We start from the raw sequence: 19,741 nt of genomic DNA, 5'->3' as shown, positions 1-19,741 counted from the left end.
TTTTGTTTTCCTTGACAAGTTTTATGTTCAGTATTTTAGAAAATACAGTTGAATGTATGAAGTTCTTTAGTACTTCTTGTATATAGATGACAACTAGAAGCATCAACTCTAAACTGCTGTAGAAATCAACAGTAAGTGTGCATACTGTGATCACCATGGAGGCTGCCATTTGTACAACTGTTTAGGTATTTCAGAACCCCTTTTGTGAGGCTTGGTAGTGAATTTAAGAACTTGAATATATAGAGAAGTCTGTGTCATTTGGAACTAAAGCATACAAGGTTGTTAGTCCTCTGGTTTCCTAAAGGATAATATACTTATTGGATACTTTCTTAATGTTTGTATGTGAAGTAAGCATAAGTTTGAAGCGTGGTACAGGGTGAATTATGACATTCATAGTGATGATGAGTGCAAGTACCAATACTAATAATGAAATTGAAGTATTGCAGTTTTAAGTGTTAGGAAAATAACAATATTTACTTCAACCTAATGACTTATCCAAGAATTTTAAATAGCTATATTCATACTTGGATGAATTCATACTTGCATGAATAATGAGCCTTTGGCTCTGATATGTTCACTTGTTTTATGAAACAGCATTGCCCGATGATCTTAAGTTTCTCGTTGACTTAGAAATATTTTCAAACTCTCTTCCTCTTTGGTCTGTCTCAAAGTTGTGAGATAGTAATGTGTAAACACACATTACTTCAAAGGATGAGTTCTAATTAGCTGTTTTGTTAAACAGAACCCCTTGATTTTTACTCAGTCATTTTCTGCTTGTACTTCATTTGAATTAATAGTTGTAATAATGAAATCAACCTCAGTTATTTTTTTCTTGACCTGAAAGATTTTAAAGATAACTTCTATTCAGATATAGAGGTCTAATTAATTCTTTTGTGATCAGAAATTATGTTTCATTGTTGTTATGACGTCATACCAAGGGTGGCTTTCAGGTCTCCTTCAGCTCTTGTCTGGTTGCTTTTTCTGTTGGAGGAAGTAGGCAAATGAGGATTTGCATTTGTCAGATCATGCAGAAGGCTTTGCTGTTAGCGTTGCTTCCAGACAGGGTTGGAATTGTGTGGGATGCTTCCTGGTGATGTACAGGGTCCAGGGCAGAGGGAAGCAGCCAGACCAGCAGCAGGTACATTGCACACTGGGTATCTCCAGCAGTAGGCCTGCTACCCTTGCCTTGGCTTCTTTGCCTGGCTGCTGGTCATGACAAGAGCTAGTGGTGCTGTACTGGACTTGGAGAGTGCCGTAGCATTTAGGAGCTGGTGTTTCAGGCCGTTCAGGATGGAAAAAATATACTTGGATACACTTCACTGTACATAGTTTAATGCTTAATAATTTTCATTTATTGATTAGCACTTGAATTTGTAGAAGTAGGGGCCCATAGTTCTTCAAGTGCTTTGTTGTGCTGTTACTTGAATTTTATCTTTAAAGTTTATCTTCATTTTATGGCTCTTGAGGTGTTGATATCCAAGTTATCCAGGCTTCTTCTATAACAGAGCATGGAGAGCAAACTTATTTTCCTATGAGGTAGCAAACCCTGTTTGGGTATGTGAATCACACCATTAACTCAGTGTCGGATATCCTGTTGAATATAAAGAGACAAGAAAGTGTGCTCTCAGATCTATACAGAAATTTTTCTAGGAGCAATGTTTAAGTCTCCAACTTGTTTCGGGCATTATTTGACCTTAAACCATAATCTTATATCTAACCTTAGATACTTCTTGAGACAAGGGGGGGGGGGAAGCTGCCTTTAATGTTTTAAATTTTTAAATGTTGGAGAATGAATACTAGTGCTCAAGTTGGATACTAATTTGATATTTACATTCACAGTGCCTTCTTGAGTGCACTAAAGTCTTGTTTCCTGCCATTTAGCTTTAAAATGTTGCAGGATTAGGTTACAGTCAATCAGTAATACTAGCTAGGAAGCTATAATTAATGTGTTAGGGAAGGGGAGGTGGTGTTAACTCCTTCTCCCCATCTTTCATATCCTCGTTAGCCATAATTTATTACTTTCAGAATGTTTGGGACTTCATAGTGGATGATGTGCTAGAGAAGATGATCTATGCTTGAAGTCACTTCAACTTTTGAACTGTTTTACAGATGTAATTTGAATATTTGGATTACAGTGCATGGCTTCTCTTTTTTTTTTTTTGCGTGCTACAGATATATATGCCAATATCTGTATTCTATAAGGTGTATCAGAGGCAGCAACTACATTGCCATCAGTTCGTGTGGTTCTGGAGCTCTAACAGAAAATGCTTTGGATCTGTAGATAAAAGTGAAGCACATATAACAGAGAACAATTCCACCTCTGCATTGATTGGATCTGGGAACTTCAAGTAACGCTTTGTACTTCAGAGCAGAATGTTGTGCTAAATTGGAAATTGTGATATTCTCGCCCACAATTGTTCGGACTCATGCGACTGTGATTGGTTTAGTCACAAGGAGAATATTGGTCTGCCTACTCTATCTTTGCAAGCTACCATAGCACTGGAGTTGCTCTTAGGGATTCATTAGTATTCATAGGCACTTCACGTAGGAAGGATGAGAGTTGTGGGCAGTGTCTTTTTTGATAGCATAGACTTCTCTTTGAGAGATGTCAGAAAGCTGGAGAAAATCTAAAATATTCAAGAAGGCTTGGTGATATTTAATATGCTGCTTGTTTGAAGGCTACAGATGCCTTGAACTTAGGGGTCTTTTGTAGTCCTTCAAAACGCCCGTTTTCTGTGCTTTTCTTGGGCGTCTCTTTATAGAGAACTTCTAGCTGTTATATATTACTAATGCAAGTTGCAGTAAGTCTGTGTTGATGCTTAAATTCTGTAAAGTACTTCTGAGTGCAACTGATTGTGCTTCATATAATTACAGCTTCCTGAAATGTGCAGGCTGACTTTCTTCTATGCTGATTGGTTAATAACCATTTAGATGCAGTGATTTGTCTAATATAGAATGACTTGTTTTGTCATGTAGTTCTTAAGTGATTTTTGTTTTCCTTTAGCAATACTTTGGATGTCTGCTCAATGCTACTTTGGTCACATCTGTTACTTGCCTCAGTTGAATGCCCAGTGAAATTAGTTGGGGGAAAAAAATACAGAAGTAGATTTCTGATCAGCTTTTGTGTTGTTTATAAGTTGATGATGCAGTTCACATTAGGAATGAATTATGAACGTGAAACACAGAATCACAGAATGGCCAGGGCTAGAAGGGACCTCAAGGATCATGAATCTCCAACCCGCCTGCCACATGCAGCGCCACCAACCTCCACATTTCATACTAGACCAGGCTGACCAGGGCCCCATCCAATCTGGCCTTGAACACTTCCAGGGACGGGGCATCCACAGTCTCTCTGGGCAGCCTGTTCCAGCACCTCACCACTCTCTCTGTAAAGAACTTCCCCCTGACATCCAACCTATATCTCCCCTCCCTCAACTTAAAACCATTTCCCCTTTGTCCTGAACGCATGTCCCCTTGTCCTGAATACTTGGGAAGTCTAGAGTTCATGTTCTTAATAAAAGTGATGCCAATCTGTTTAGGTTAATTAAATCATTCTTATTGTCTGAGCTTACTCTGACTTTTTGTGGTGTTGTCCTGATTAATGACTGCTTGTGAAAATTGTGCTCTTCTTTTGTTTTATTGTGTTTAGAACTGATGGTTGACTCAACACCTCATGTTAGGAAGGGTTTTGCATTCATTCTAGCACATAGTATATGTAAACAGACTTGCTTTGTGATGTCATGATAATATCCACTCTGAACTGCTAGAACCGTACTTGTGTATACTGATTCTAGTAAGTAACTTGAGTGAAGCATTCCATAACAACAGTAATGTAGTCAGCTTTCAGCAGAAGGTGACTCAAGATTAATTCCTCCATAGGCCTTAACATTTAATACAGCACCCAGGCATCACTATTGCCCAGCCACGTGGTAGAGACAAGAGAAGTAATAGGAAAAACAGAAGAAAATAAGGATAGTGAAGGATTGCTAGCATAGTCTTTTGAATATTAATCAGTAGACAGATGATGGCTGAAAGTGGATAGAGAAACTAAATATACTTTAATGAATATTGTCTTTAGTCATATTATTGTCTGCTTCCTTCTTACCCCCTGCCAGCCATTGTTGATCCAGGAGTGGATTAAAAGGTTAAAACCTTATCTAAGAACATAATCATTATCTTACAAAATAAGTGAAGTAGCTTATCTAAAGTCTTGAATTAACTGTCTACCTGTGGCTTGAGGAGGATTTTGTTTTAGCACATGATTTCAGCATAGTGATTCAGGAAGAGTCCTCCAAACAAGAAGTATTTACCGGTTGCTTTATGTCCTCAAGTGTGAAGACTTGCATCAGACACCTTGGTTTTTTATCTTACCTATAGTAAGCATATTTCTGTGATGTGCATCTCCCTTTGGAAAAAGTTTCGTGTTTTGGACACGATGATCTTCAGTATAATTTGGTGTCATAAATGAGCATTGCACCATGTAAAAGCAATTTTTATTTTTTTCTAGTAGCTTTTCAAAATAATATCAATTTGAAAAAATAAAATCATTCTCTAATTTATTTTTCTCTGTTTTTCTATCACTCTGCTTGCCTGCTCTTTGCATATGGAAATTTCTTTTGTTTGGAATACTTCTTTGAGATGAGTAGAACCAAGCAGAGTACTTGAGTAAAGGAGGTATAATTACCTCTGCATTGTTCCATTTAGTAACTTAACAGCTGCTTATTAAGCAAATAACTTAATTGAGTTAATACCAATTAGCAAACTTTGCGGTAAGAAAGTTTTTGCTAAAGCAAATTCCAATGTGTATAATTACCTCAGGTGACTTTCTGTGCAGATCAGTCAGTAATGGTTGGTTTTATACTTCTGCACCTTTTCTTCTATGTCTCCCTTCCTGCAGCTCTGGCTTGGATTCCTCTTGAACTTGTTGTAGGTGGGCTTTGTTGTTGACATACGTGATCAGTAGTAAAATTTAGAGGGAAAGAATAGAATAGTTTACTTGGATTCAGTTCTGCAATTGAACTTGCAGCTCTCCGGTTGCAGCTGATGAGGAGACAGAAAGCCTTAAGCTTTGTCTTGGGTATAAACTGATAAATCATTTGAGTACAAAAGATTTATTCTATAGCTAGTGTTCAGTTTTTGTCTGCAGTATTTATAGCCTATCTATGAACAGTCATTTCTTTGGTTGAACAAGTTACACTGTCTCTTCTACTGTGTACAAAAACTTACTAAAAGGATGTGGTACCATTTATTGGCTGTTGACTTCAACTTCTAAAGGAAAGCCAATGTTTTCCAGGCAGATCTGAATGTAGCTGTTGCTTCCTAGGGCATATTTATGCAGTATTTATTCTATTGATAAGAAAAGAAAAAAAATTCAAGTACTTTGAGGCTGATTAAAGGGAAGATAATAAGAGGAAGTGTAGCTATTCCTTATTTGGTAAACAGTTGATGTTAAGAAAGCAGACAGATGGAGAACATGCTATCAGGAAGCAATTTGACTCTATGTAGCCAAGCTCAATTGTGGGCCCAAATGGAAATACGGGAAAGCTTTCTTCATTTCTACTGATTAAATTGTGATGTTGTGTGTATTTTTACACAAATACTTGATAATGTGAATTGCCTTCTAGTGATTTAGTTAAATTCTGCATGTAGTTAAGACAACATTGTTTCTTTTAGCTTTATCACGTTCCCTTCTGTTTCCTAATGGAAAGCCTCCATTTAAAAAAAAAAAAAAAAGGAAGAAAATAAACACATATTCATGTGAAAGCTAAATTTTGTTTTTGCAAAGAACAATTAAGGACACTGAGACACTTGCAGGCTTTTTTCTTTTTTTTTCCCAGTATGATTTAGTTCAGTGGAAAAAAAAAGTTCTGGGTATGATAAATGTAAGTGGTGATTACTTCATGCATTTACCTTCTAACAAATCTGCATCTAACATCTTTACCCAGAAGGCTTGATTTGGAATGGGGGAAGACAACCAAGTGCTTTTGAGTGAAAAATAGATCTGTGATGGACCGAATTTCATTGTTTGAGGGAATGCTTTGCTGAGACCCTTGAGCGTGAACTCCTTGGTGTGAACTCTAGTGGGACTGCATAGCACCAGGCAGTCTTAGCAGCCTGCTTTGGCAAGCTTGGGAGGCAGGGCTTTTTAGTTCAGGTACAGCACTTCTAAAACAGATGAACTACTTCCATGTTACAGTGAGACATCTCAAGGTGTTACTCAGTCTTCTCTGCACTTCTGTTCTCTGCCCATGAAATAAAGATGTTCCTGCCTTGCTTACGCCGACTTAAGTGATCTTCTTTCACAGTGAGTGGAAATCATCTTTGTACACTGAGATTTGTCTTTTTTTAGTTAATCCAGCCTGCCTGGAAATCAGCTTTTTTTTTTTTTTTGAAGCTTAAGACCTGAAGTGGCAAAGGAGAAGTGAACAGTTGTGGATTTATGACCATAAGAATTTTGATTGAAGCTCAGAAGATGTGAAGCCTGGTAGTTCTAACTAAACAATTCCTCTGCAATATCCTATTTGAACAAATAGATTTTAGAAGTTACGTTTTCTAACTCTATTTGGAGGAGTGTGTGCATGCTTGTGCAAAAATTACTTTTGTTGGTTTAGTGAAAAAAAAAAAACAAAACAACTGATCAATGGTATCTAGTTATGCATATCTACCATTGTTGATGAAATAAGAAAATGACCAGCGAGACCTATTAGTTGATAGGTGGATGGTTGAACTGGATGGTCTTGCAGGTCTTTTCCAACCTTGGCATTTCTGTGATTTTCTGTGACCAGAATGAGCCACTATAACAGTGACAGGCAATGAGAAGGGTAAAGATGTTGCTATCACTGCTTTAAGACAAACAAAAAGCCCTAGAAGGTGAGGAACTGATTTGTTTTAGTAGGAGGGGATGAGAATAGTGGGTTATTTATTATGCTATAATAGGACTGATGTGTCACTATATGTGACATACAAAATGGCCATGGCTATTTCTTAAAGAAGCAGTAAGAATATTAACTTGGTATCAGTATCCAAACTAGCTGACAATGAATCCTAATTATCCCCTTTCACAGATAGAAATTGATTAGAAACTGGAATGAAAGCCTTATGACACTGGACATGAAATATGGGGAGCATGGAGGAGACCTGGAAAAGAAAAACAAAAATATGAGCAAAATGTGGAGGGGATATCTGTGTGTGTGTTGGGGGTTGAAGGGGTGGAGTGACACAAGCAAGAAATGCGGCAACCCAATTTATTTTAGGAAGGGGTTACATTAAAAGCAGAAAGAAACAAGTATAATACTTAAATACGAGTAGAAAACTGATAGCTTATTAATGATAGGAATAAGCATTATACGTTATAGTTTGTGTTGGTAGCTGCAGCTATCTGGAAGCGTGTGCAAAATCCTGTGAACTGCTTTTTGTGCTAAATACAAAGTGTAGCGTTTGGAGCACTAGATACTTTTGTAGCTTGTTCGAATGGTGCTGCTTTCCTGGCTGTGAACTGAGCATGCCAAACCACAGACCGATGGCTGTAGCCATAGACGGCTCAGTGATGTGCTAAAAGCGATTGTTTGCTCTGCAAGTCCTGCCCGAGGCGTGTGCAAGCTGAGCTAAATGTTTGCACCCATAGAAACAATCTCAGGACTCATTTCAAACATCTATTGTCGTCTTGTTTTCTATTGTCTTCCCAATTAGTTGATGACACAGCTGAGGCTGTGGTTGTGCTGCAGTTTGCTCTCCCTCTGCCTTACGGTAATGCAATGGATCTGGGGGTGGTTCAGCAGCAGAGCTTTAATCAGGAAGGAAGAAGCCTATGGAAATGATGGGTTTGAGGCATTTTGCAGCTGCACAGGTGGCAGCAAGACATGGCTGATCGCTTGGCTTGATTTCCTTGTTCCTGTTTGAAACTTCTCCGAGGTGTGGCTCCTCACAGCTGCGTATTGGTGTGGGTGGATGATGCTGCTGGCTGCAGGCACTGCAGTGCAGGCAAAGCTGGGGTGACACTGGCAAGCTGGGATTGAGATGTTAGGGGTAGCTGAATGAATTCTGCTCTCTAGCAGTGATCTGAAGAATAAATTTCATGTGAACCTCTTGCCCTGGCTTGTCATTTCCAAATTGTCATCAGATTATTTAGACAGGATTGAAAAGTCCCATTCTTCCTCTGTTACTGGTTTGTCTGTGCTACTGCAGGTGGTTTTCTTAAGTAGGTCAGTGGGCATGTGCTCAGTCTTTGATATATGAAGCTGGCATGTATTAATATGATATGTAGCAATACCTGTGGGATTGGATAAAAAAAGTATTTTAGAAAATAGGTCTTTAGAGGGCACTCATATCAAGATGTCTCTGTGGAAAAACTAGCTAAAATCCTGCTTGTCTTCATTAGATCTACCTAGTTGCTGGGTTTTTGTTACTTAGTATATCTTTGAGTTAGCAATTTCATACACAGTTATGTGTCCTCATAGAGTCACAAAATGCCTTGGTTTGGAAGGGACCTTAAAAACTATCTAGTTCTGACCCCCTTGCCATGGGCAGGATTGCCACCCACTAGATTAGGCTGCCCAGGGCCCCATCCTAGCTGGTCTTGAACACCTCTAGGGATGGGGTGCAAGGGTACTGGAGTCATTTCAAATTAGCCTGCAGGTAGAAAGCCCTGCAAGTAAGGAAATAGTGTGCTTGCATTCATGTAAGGAGTGTGTCACTCATATATAGTGTTCCATGTTAGAATGGGCAGAAATTACTTGTTTTTAGACTAAATGGGATACATGCTTTTAGTGTAAAAGTATGGGGACCATTGAGTAAAAGTATGGAGACTATGCGTGTTCTGTAGTTGGATATTCCATTTGCCAGCTTACTGGTCTGACTTTTCAAGGTTTCTTCTGTTTGTTTGACCTCTCCTATGGGAAAGCACAATTAAGTGTTCATAAAAGGAGCTTTGAACTGTTAATTTTTCTACTCTTCTCTGCTGATATTTGCAGAATTGTCATTGCTGAAAGATTGAACACTAGTCTGAACATTCAAATTATAAAGTTTTTAAATAATTGCTGTGAATTTTTACTTTATATATTTGAAATAGTAGGTGCTTAATTTTTGACTTAGTTTAGTAGTCTTGCAGTCATGTCTTTACCTTGAAAATCATGGTATAATTAATTGTCTAGCTAAAAGAATTCTATTAATCAGGTCTTACTAAAACAGAAAATCTTTTGTAAGGGATAAGTAAACCAATAGCCCATGTGATCTCACATGAAACAAGGGAATTTAAAGAAGTCCAGTGTTTAGATTTGTTTATTAAAACTTGGTTTGAAATAATTACTGTTTAAAAAAAAGAACAAAGAATCTTTTATGAAATGCAGAGATTAAACTTTACTCTAATTTATATTCCCTACTGATTTCTGTATTCTCCAAGCTTGTAGATTAAAAACAACAACAAAAAAAAACCACCCCAAAAAAACAAAAAAGCAAAACAATGAAAATTCAAGTGTTTACATTAATAAATTAGTAAACTTAAATCATGCTCACATGGATTTTTGCATACTGCTTTGCTGTTTGATTAAATACGAAATGTTTTATCTTTCCCCTGAATAAGCTCTTCCTGGCAAAGGTTAGAGAAAAGGTTTTTAAGTGCATTAAAGCCCACCTTTCAGTAATGCTCGAGCTGACAGCTTGTACAGTTACATGGAACAGCTGGTGTTGTTCACAAAAGATTGGAATTAATTCTTATAAACCCTGAATTGGCTTCCTCTATAGGGTGCTGCTGCAGGTGATTACAGTTGGGCTTTCTTATCAGTGTTTTTCTTGTTTAGGTGGAACTTCTTTTTGTTTAAGAACCTGTGTGGGAATAAAATTGGGTACCTTTTAAGGGTGTTGTTTGCTTTAATATTTAAAACAGATCTTAATACTTAATGCAGATCTCCTTAATTCTACTTCAGTTGTTCTGATTTTAGTTGCTTCTCTGTTTTAGTGCATTTAATTTGCAGCAATTTTTGCAGCTTTCCATTTTGAAAGTGTGGATCAAGTCTAATGGTCACAGATTATTTTTTTGAATATATATGATGTTTTTTGTGAGATACTTCTGCTACGCTTCTCTGTAATTCCTTTCCCTTCCCCCTTCTGTTGATTGTAAGTTAGCTGCAAGCGTCTTGAATCTTATTTTGATCGAGATTGCAGTTGGAGTGCAGTAACTTATGTAACACTTGTTCATAAATTACCTTCTCTGCTCATAGAAACAGTGAAAGAGTTGTTTCGAAACAACTCTATTTTCTTCTTCTCTTAAACTTCTGCAAAAGAAATTAACCCTTCTTTTAGCCTACAAACTGTTGTATGAATGTTAATAGAGCTATTAAATCTTGATCTCTTTTCACCTTTAGAGAATCTCAGCTAAGTTGGTGAAAGTAAAGGTGAAGCTGTTTATGTCATGTACCATAAAATCAGCGAATCCCCTTGGAGCAATGAATAATGCCAGAAACTTTCTTTTCTTTTAATTATTGCACAAGGCTGTTTATTTCTGCTACAGATATCTCACTTATATAATACAGGTCCCCACTTATTTGGGACTGGATCTGGTCATGTTTAAGTACAGCTTTAGCTTTGCCTTTGCAAGGTTGTTTACACAAAATGTCTCCGTTTGCAAGGAAATGACAGATGCTAGTTGAAAGGTACCCCCTGGAATTCAGTCTTGTGTTATAAAACAAGAGTGTCATCAGAACCAGAGCTGGTCATCTGTAGCTCTCTGGCCATCTCCTGAAGATTCTGCATCTTCTGGATAGCTTGCCATAGTACTGCAATGCTCTCCTGGCAAAAAAGACTTAGTTGCTGTATAACTTGGCTTTCTTAGCACGTATTTGACTGTTGCACCATGTCTACCACTGCAGAATAGAGTTTACCATCTGCTGTCAAGTGATTGCAGGCTGTTAATCACCATAGCCTCCTCTTCACATGACTACTGAACAAGCGTAGCTTTCTGAAAATAAGTAGTCTCCTTGAATTTATGTAAGATTGAAACATTTTGTTTTCCTAAGCCTTATAAAATTGAACAAGTATGTTAAACCCAAGATTTGAAATGCAGAAGTTTTAAGAATGTGTGCTAGTACTGGAATCAAAATAAGCCTCTGAAAAAAAGGTTAAAATCAGCTGCATGCTGCCAGTGTGTTTGCGTGTATACACAGTCAAACAATACAATATTTTACTTAAAACAAATTAAAAAACAAAACAAAACAAAGCAGGAGTGACCTGGATATGTTAGTGTCACAGAGTTGTAGGGTTTGGAAAGGACCTGCTAAAGCAGTTCCCTATAATAGGCTATATGGGAAAGCATCTAGGAGGGTTTTGTGGAGACTTCTGAAGAGATATTCTGTCTCTCTGGGCAGCCTTTATCATCCTCAGGATAAAGAAGTTCATTCTCATATTTGTATGGAACTTCCTGTGTTCCAATCTTTGCCCATTGCCCTTTCTGTTGCTGGGCATCATTGAAAAGAGCCTGGTGCCATCACTTAACTGCTGCCTATTCAATATTTATAAGCATTGATAATATCCCCTCTTAGTTTCTTTTCCAGGCTTAACAGTCTCTCAGCAGCAAGTCTTCAACTTTCCCTCATAAGAGAGATGCTCCAGGCCCCTAATCATTTTTGTGGCCCTCTGCTGGACTTTCTCTAGAAGTTTCCTGTCTTGAACTGAAAAGCCTGGAGTTGGACGCAGTACTCCAGATGTGGCCTCACCAGGGCTGAACAGAGGAGGATAACTTTCCTTGACCTGCTGGCTATATTCTTTTTAACACACCCCAGGGTAACACTGGCCTTCTCGGCCACAAGGGTGCACAGCTGGCTCACAGCCACCCTGTTATCCATCAGGATACCCAAGTCCTCTGCAGAGCTGCTTTCCAGCTGATCAGCCCCTTACCTATACTGATACATGTGTTTATTCCTTGACAGGTGCGGAATGATAATTGCTGAGCTAGCAGGGCAATAAGTGACTCATGTAGTTTAGTATAGGCTGATATAATATAGATATTGGAAATGAGAAATGTAGGATAGCTGTCTGCTTAGACTATGGTGAGCATACCAAGTTTACCATTATGATGTTGAACTTCAGAGCAACAAAGGGCAGCCTTTCTTTTCTGACTTGGATTCACTTTTCATGCAGTGGCTGCATATGCAAATATTGCTATTCTTTGGTCTGTCTGGAGCACTTCTAAGGCTTTGAGTTCATCTGCATGGTGGAGGATTTCTGAATACCTGAGTGGGTTTTCTTGTCTCTTCTCAGTATGAAAACTTTCCAACACTTCTTAAAACAACTGTTTTCTATATATTTTGTGATACTTTTTCTGTGGGAAATAGAAGGTCTTGTGTGATTGAAATTTGCTTCTAGGGGAATAGAATCTTAACTGAACACTGAAGTAGAGTTTCTTTCATGTTTCTGACTGGCTTTTGATTTCATTAAGGGCAGGCGGCCTTTCTTACCTTTTGGAATTTATTTTCATTTTGATGATTAGAAATGATGGATTGCCTGTACTTGTTGATGTTTGATGTTTAAAAAGAGTAATGTATTGGAAACACTTGCATGGGAATTTGGCACTGATCCACTTTTTCTCCTTGTGCCTTTTGCAGCGAGTAAGTATCAGAAGTGTAGGTAATTCAGTGTATGAGATCCAGCTCCATTTACAGCGTGTATCCAGTGGAGTTTAAATAAAATCTGGTATATCATTTGTCAAGCTCCAGTCTTTTGAAATCTGGCAGATGCATGTCACTATTAGTGTTTAAAGTATATTGTAAGACTCTTAAAATTTTAGTTAGCTTTATGTATAATTGTCAGGAAGTATTCTTGAAGAGTCATTATCTGGAAAGAGATTACTGTCCTTCATTTGATCATCTACCTAACTTGCACTGGGGAGAGAGGAAGAAACCAAAACATTAAACTTAATTTTTGAGTATTCTTTTGCAGGTGGTTGCAATCTCAATTGTCACAGTGTTAAAGGTCTTCATACTTGCTTTGTGCTTTTCCTTGAGCTCTCTGTAAATACCTGTCTGGCTGTTTCTTCTCTTCAGGAAATTCTTTTGTTATGAAATCAACAATTTAAAATGAAAGCCTCCAATCCCTGGTGCTGTGTAGACAGGTGTCAGTTGGCTGGCTTTGGGACAGATCCTGTTGTGTGTGTTTAGATCTTGCATTTTGAAATCTTCCTGCGTATTCTGGTTCTTACGTTTTGGAAAGTGGTCAAAACAATTAGCTTGAATGAAGGAATACGTAGAGTTCTGTTTTGTGTTATGTGCAGCCACACACCAGCTTGTTGCAGGTGACTGCGTGTGTGTCTTCATCTCAACTTGATGGTTGTTATCTGCAACAAGTGTTCTAGGGCACAGCCTTGTCCTGTGGATCTCAGTAGTGAGGGTTTAAGATATGGGACGAGAGTTTCTCTCAGCAGTGTGGATGTTGTTCCATTACATTTATTCTGTTTTTGTTTATTGCTCACCTGCTGTGTTGCTGGCTGAGTTCAGCTGTATGAGAGGTTTAGAAGCTGTGCAGTTCTGCTTGCTTCTGCTTTGGTTTCTCCTTTGCAGTTGCAAGTCTTTCATGCTGAATTAGTTCCCTGAGCCTTTCTGCAGCATGGTTGCACAAATGTGCTTTTGTTGGTACAAGGAAGAGAGCAGTATGGGGCAGGAAGGCGGGGGTACAAACAGTTTGGAATCGCTTTAGAACTGTGCTTTGACTTATTCTTTAGAGCTTATGTGGAATGATTGCCTTAGCTCTTTGCTTCCTGGTTGCGTCTGTGCTGTTGGGGAACAACTGATGGAGAAATAGCACTTAGCTAGCAATGTGTGTTGTTTAGGCAAACCTAGAGAATTCAGGAGTTTTACACGTTACTATTGTGTATGGCTTCTCAATTTTTTTCTGGAGGTGTAAGCCTACTGCTTCAAATTTATATTGAAGGTGTGCATCTGTTTTTGAAGGGAAAAACTATTTTTTTGCTAGAATGCACCTTTTAGCAATCAGTTTGACTACAGTATGTAGCTTATTCTGAGTCTTGGAGGTCTTAGGGTGATCCAGGTTTCCTGTTTTCTTTTTCCACATGTAGTGGTTGGCATCTGCTCGCAATATTAGAGCTGGCTTCTTTTTTAATGCCCAGTTTAACATCTAAGGGATAAGTGTTGGCTGACTATGCTGTTCACTACTACTTCCGCAGACCCAAGAATACATTTATCAAAACCCTGTCAGCCAAAATATACATCTGTGGTTTATTCTAACACTCTCATAACTGCATGTGTTAAGTTTGAGCAGCAAGACAATGATGTGTTACTATTAACATATATGTGAATATCTCTTCCTTCCTTCCCCCCTCCACACATTCTAAAACCTTAAAAATGAAATGAAGGGGCCCATTTGGATCTTATCTGCATCACATAAACCATGAAGGTGAACTGGATAACAGCCCAGTTTATCACTTGGTGGAATTTGTCATAAGAAAAATATTAGGCAGTGTATTAGCAGGAGCAGAACTGCCAGTTATGCAGTGTGGTTGTACAATCTAGAGTTGGATGTGAGTGCTAACTGCAGAGCTGTTTGTGTAAGCTTCTGGAATTAAAACGTCCTTTACTTGCTAGCAGTGTGCACTACTAAATCTTCACCTAGGCTAATGGAACTACTTAGAGAAATTGATATTTGTATGTGCTCAAAATTAGTGCTGGAGGGAATTGTTTAATTATGACCTTATCAATTAAAGGAAATTAATCTACAGTCAGCACCTTTGTATTTATGAAAGTATAAACATGGCATAGGCTAATAAATTTAATGCTCAAACACTAGAATTCTAACAGATTGTTTACAATGAAAAAAAGGTTTATTTTATTATAATATTACGTTTTGGTAGTTTAGACTTCAGTTGTACAATTCTGATATGCTCTTTTAAAGTATAAATACATTCTGACAACATGTTGTTACAGGAACTGTGAGGGATTTGATGATGCTACAGATGCTGCTTACAGAGGATTAAATTTGATTCCTTGGTTAGAACAGTTAATAATATATGTACTAGATCAGATGGTGTAAAAGACTTGAAGTAATTCAGTAATGTCAGCAATGTCATACTTATGTGCCTGATTCATGGATATAGGATATGATTACGAATCACATGTGAAAACAAATATAAGTGTAATTATTCTGGTTTTGCTTGGATGTAAGTTCATGTGTATTTTTAAATGAAAATGATGACTAAAAACAGTTCTCTAATTTATAATTTTAGGATGCTGAATTCTAATCGCCTAAATGTGAAATGGTTTGGGTCTTAGAAGGTATTTTTAAGTTTTTGAACCATATCTCTTAACACTTGTCTTTTACATAATTTTGAATAAAAAAGGTTTAGTAGGTTGGGAATCCTTTTCAGGTGATTTTGCTCTCTCATTTTCATTTGATGGTTTGAACTACACTTTCAACATAAAAAGTTGGAACTACTTAAGTTATGAGTGATGCCACAGCAATGAGGTTGTTCTATTCTGCAGATCATTGTCCTCTACTGAGAAATGCAGTGGTCCATGCTCTGCTTAACTCATGAACTGTATCCTAATACAGATTGGTACATCGAGTACTGACTGCAAGTTTTCACTGGAAGGCTAAAGATCAGGCTGTGAGATTAATTCATAGCAGAGGTGTTAATAAGTATGCAATTCTAAGCAAGATGATGAGGTTTAATACAGAATTTAGTTACCAAAAAGTTTGCAGATACCATGTGAGCATACTTTTAGGCAGTTGCAGGTCATCCTTACATCTGATTTTCTGACCAAATTTATAAAGTGGCTTAAATGCTATGCTATTCTCGTTTTTTGTTTGTTTAGAGCTGACAGATTTTTGCGTGCATTCACATAAATGATCAAGAATAAAGTACATCTATTTCTAATTTCTCATCCTTAGAAAAGGAGGAAGTTGTTACAGTAGGAGAAGTTAACTAGTTAGACCTAAAACACGTAGAAAGCTTAGCTAACCATTATGTACTTAGATATGCTATGCACTAACAGTCATTTAGTTTATATGAATATGCACCTGTAGTTTGTGTAATCAGCTTAATTGGTATTCTGTTGACACATGAACTTGATTACTAAATTCATAGTCCTAGTTCTTTTATAACTGTGGGTTCTAAAAGTAAGTAATGCAAGGCAAACAACAACTGTCGTGTCGTTTTGTTTGAGTTAAGGTTTGTTTCCTCTTGCAGGTCTGCTTTATGAACGTCCACCATTTTTGAACCTATGTGAATTTGTTTTCTTGAATATATTCTAATTTCAGATGTTAGTAATTGCAGTAAAAAGTATATCATGCATTTTAAAAGGTGTGTTAAATAGTGTGCATATCTGAACTTGAAACAATTAAATTTCTATCTTTGTTCTTGTATATAATAAAGCTTACTAAAGTGAGATACACCTCTCTAAATTGCTAAGAGGAGATATTAGACATTTGCCTTTTTTTCTTTACTGTTCATGTATGTATAGGAAATATTGTTTATAGATCAGGTTGGAAGGAGAAAAAAGGGAGAATTGTCATTAGCTGGCTTAGGATACATTTCCATCTCCTGGTGTTGTACTGCTTTTTGGGGCTAGCAGGAGTTCCTCTTTCAAGTCGGCTGGCTTTGAACATTTTATACTCATGTGGTCCAGCTGCTGCTTCTGCTCCCCTTGTGCAGGGGAAGGTGTGCAAAGGAGATGAAGGAGTACAAATCTGTTGTCCTGACTTCTGTCTAGTCACAGAGAAGTACTGTTTGCTGGAAGCTAGAAGTTTGCTAATTAACTTACAATCTAAGTGAAATGTTTATACTGATACTTAGTTTTTGTTAGAACAATCCATAACATGAGTAATGTATTCAGAACTCTATATGATAGCTTCCTTTTTCAACAGGCATTGTTGGAATTGTTGCTTCTGTATCTGTAAAAGGAAAATTAGATTTGACATGAAGTTTAATTCTCTTGTATTCCTTTTGCATCTATTCGTTTGAATAAACAGTTATTGCCAGAAAGTTCTTAAATTGTGCAAGTTGCTTTTTGTATCTTAGCAGGTGATCAAAAATTAACCATGTCTGCCCTGCTGTTTTTTTCACTGCTTTTGATCTGGTAAAGATTTGAGAAGTGACAATTGAAACCTACCTTAAGACTTGGTTTTGGTAGCACTAGAATTCCTTCTTTAGGTAATGAGCTGTTAGTTACTAGTTTTCATTGTGCTACTGGGAGGAAAAAAGAAATTATTCGAATTCCCAATTACTTTTTGGTGGTGTGGTGAAAACAGAAGTTGATGGTGATTTGTCAGGAAAATAAAACCCAGGTCTGTCTTCATCAAATTTCTACCTGTGTCAACATAGTCAACCTTTAAATACCAAAGATAATGAAATAGCAGAATAACTGGACGCTTCTCAACAGTGGCAAAAACAGATTTGAAACTGATACAAAGATCAATTGTGCATAAATTGAAGGGATGTTGATTTATCTTAAGGTTGTTTAAGGTGTCTTTTCTTGTTAAATGAAGGTTATTTAGTTGATTTTAAAGAATGCAGCTCTTTCAGAGCAGAACTGCAAGTCATCTCCCAGCCTCTCCTTGTGTTATTAATTACTAATGTTATACTTCATACGTATAATGTTAAATAATTATACTTTATATGTATATTTAGAAACAGTATTCCAGTTCCAGGGTTTGCAGACGTTTCATTTTTTAATTTCATCTGTACTGTATAAGTTAATAGAAGCAATTGAAAAAATTATCTGAACTTCTAATATGTAGTGGCAGAAAAGGCTAATGTGAAGCTTTGCAGAGCTATAAAATTCTTCAAAGACAGCAAGATGTTCTTTTCTCCTTTCCCATGCACCCCTTCCTCTTTTCCTGCTGTCGTTAGTATTATTGCATACTGCTTTTCAGAAAACTCATTTAAGTAACATGAATGTTTTGATTAGAAGATAAATGTATTCTGCACTCTTTTGTCAAAATTGTCTGTTGTTTTAACATTTTTTAGTGGAAAGATATGCTGCAATGATGAACTTTATTTTTTTTTCTCTCATCATTTAAATAAATGTCACAAATAACATTGTCAAGTTAACTGTTATCCTGCTCAGCCTACTTGTCATATGGAGGAGTTTAATTATTAAGAGTAGGAGTGATTTGCTTTGGGAGTTGTTAATTGAAAGATTAAATGAAGCTCAATCTGAGGCTCTCTCTTCAAGCATTTGAAGATTTTAATGACACCTTACGTAAGGATTTAAGATAGAAGTTGAATGTTTGTTGCTTTTATTGTAAGTAGGTGTTTAAAATGTGGTGATATTTGTGAAAACGGTTGCTTTCAAGACACTGGTAATCTCGTGTGTTGGTCAGATTTGTACCCATGTCTTTAAAAATTGTTGTTTTGTTTTTCTTTTCCTGAGTTGAAGAAAATGGAGTGTATTGAAGTGCAGTGTAAAACTAAATCACAAAAAGAAATGTAAGCTGTAAGGTAATAGTAATTGTAGTGAGAGGAAGATGCATTTGGTGGAGAGGTGGCAGGGAGTGTTGTGGCCACCTGCTTTGACTCTGAAAAATGCAGAGAAATCCCACTTCTGTCATCACAGCTTGAAGTACAGTTATTTTGAGCTTGGAGTATGTGCTTAAGAAGCTGATGTTATAGTATAGTGTTTGCCTTTTGTGTGAGGCTTCCCTTTATCCCAGATGGCCTCTTAGTAATGGGGAACTGTAAAGCTAGCAGAACAAGATACATTCCTGAATGTATCAGAAAAAGGCAGTCATGGAAACATTGTAGGCTTTTATGGGACTGCTCAAGGCTAGTGTAAGGGAAAAAAAACAATAACTGTTCCTTCTTGGTGAGTGCTGAACAAGCATGATGTGTTGTAACCAACTTGTCCAAGTAATTCTCAACAACAAGCTCCTTTGAGCACACTAATTTGGAAATTTCAAGGCATGCACCTGATTTCACGTACTCTTGAGAATCCTGAAGATTTCTTGTGTCCCTTTACTCTTAAGAGGTGCCTCGAGCTACTGAGGAGCCTTTACGGTGCTTTTGAGACTAGATCAAAACTGCAAGCATCTGACAAGAGTCCCTGTGACACACTTTTGGGCACCATTACAGCTCTGATGCTCCGGAGTCCATGTGCAGAATAGGGGCAATAACTGCAGGGCTGCCTGCTTGTTGGTGTCTTCATCTTCATTCTGCAGTCTCTTACGCTGCCAACGGTTTGGGGAAAAGTAAATGCAGGATAGATGACAGGCTGTGTTGTGATCTTATACCCTTTTGCTTTGGAGCCGTGTGTATTCCTAAAATAAAATTCATGGGCTTTGCTGACATGAACACTTGAAGATATGGGTGTAATTAATTTTCCTTACCGGCTTGTGTTGACAATGTCACTCTGTAAGCTGAAGTCCTGTTACCGTCAGGAAGTGGGATGGAAAAGCTGCGATGCTACAGCTCAGAACTTCAACTTGAAGTTTCTCATGTAGCTTTGTCTTATTTTAGCTCATTTTAAAAGGGAGAGGGAGAACCAAGAGCTAATTTCCCCTTATTTGTAAGAACAGACAGCTTCCTGTGAACTGGATCTCTCTGAACTCAGTTCCTTCTCAGACTGGCTCTCGCAAGAGCAGTTAGTAACAGGGCCTGGTGAGGACTGCTGTTTCCTGCCCTGTCAGGGCTAGGAGGCAGCCTCTGACTTACTCAAGACAGGATTAAGGTTTACACCTGAAGCTTCTGCCAAGTTTCTTGAGCCATTAATTGCATGCTTAATATTTCAGTGACAAATTCCCTCCT

General features: G+C 37.6%; 1 protein-coding gene across 4 annotated transcripts in view; it reads left to right on the top strand.

The window, feature by feature from the left end:
• STIM2 (stromal interaction molecule 2) overlaps positions 1 to 19,741 on the top strand; it is a 60,353-nt gene that overhangs the window by 10,073 nt on the left and 30,539 nt on the right. The window contains exon 1 of one of the 4 annotated variants that reach the window (XM_090139583.1): positions 3,809 to 3,853. The exons of 2 other annotated variants lie outside the window; for them this stretch is intronic. The gene's annotated coding sequence lies outside the window, so the exon portion shown is untranslated. Of the gene's footprint in view, positions 1 to 3,808; positions 3,854 to 4,607; positions 6,305 to 19,741 lie in introns of those variants that run through there. One more of the 4 variants, XM_090139581.1, reaches the window with a different exon arrangement.

This window comes from Phasianus colchicus, chromosome 4 (genome assembly GCF_987193195.1).
Source record: "Phasianus colchicus chromosome 4, bPhaCol1.hap1.1, whole genome shotgun sequence".
NCBI classification, from domain to species: Eukaryota; Metazoa; Chordata; class Aves; order Galliformes; family Phasianidae; genus Phasianus; species Phasianus colchicus.
Note: the sequence above shows the minus strand (reverse complement) of the source record. Positions and strands in the feature narration are given on the sequence as shown.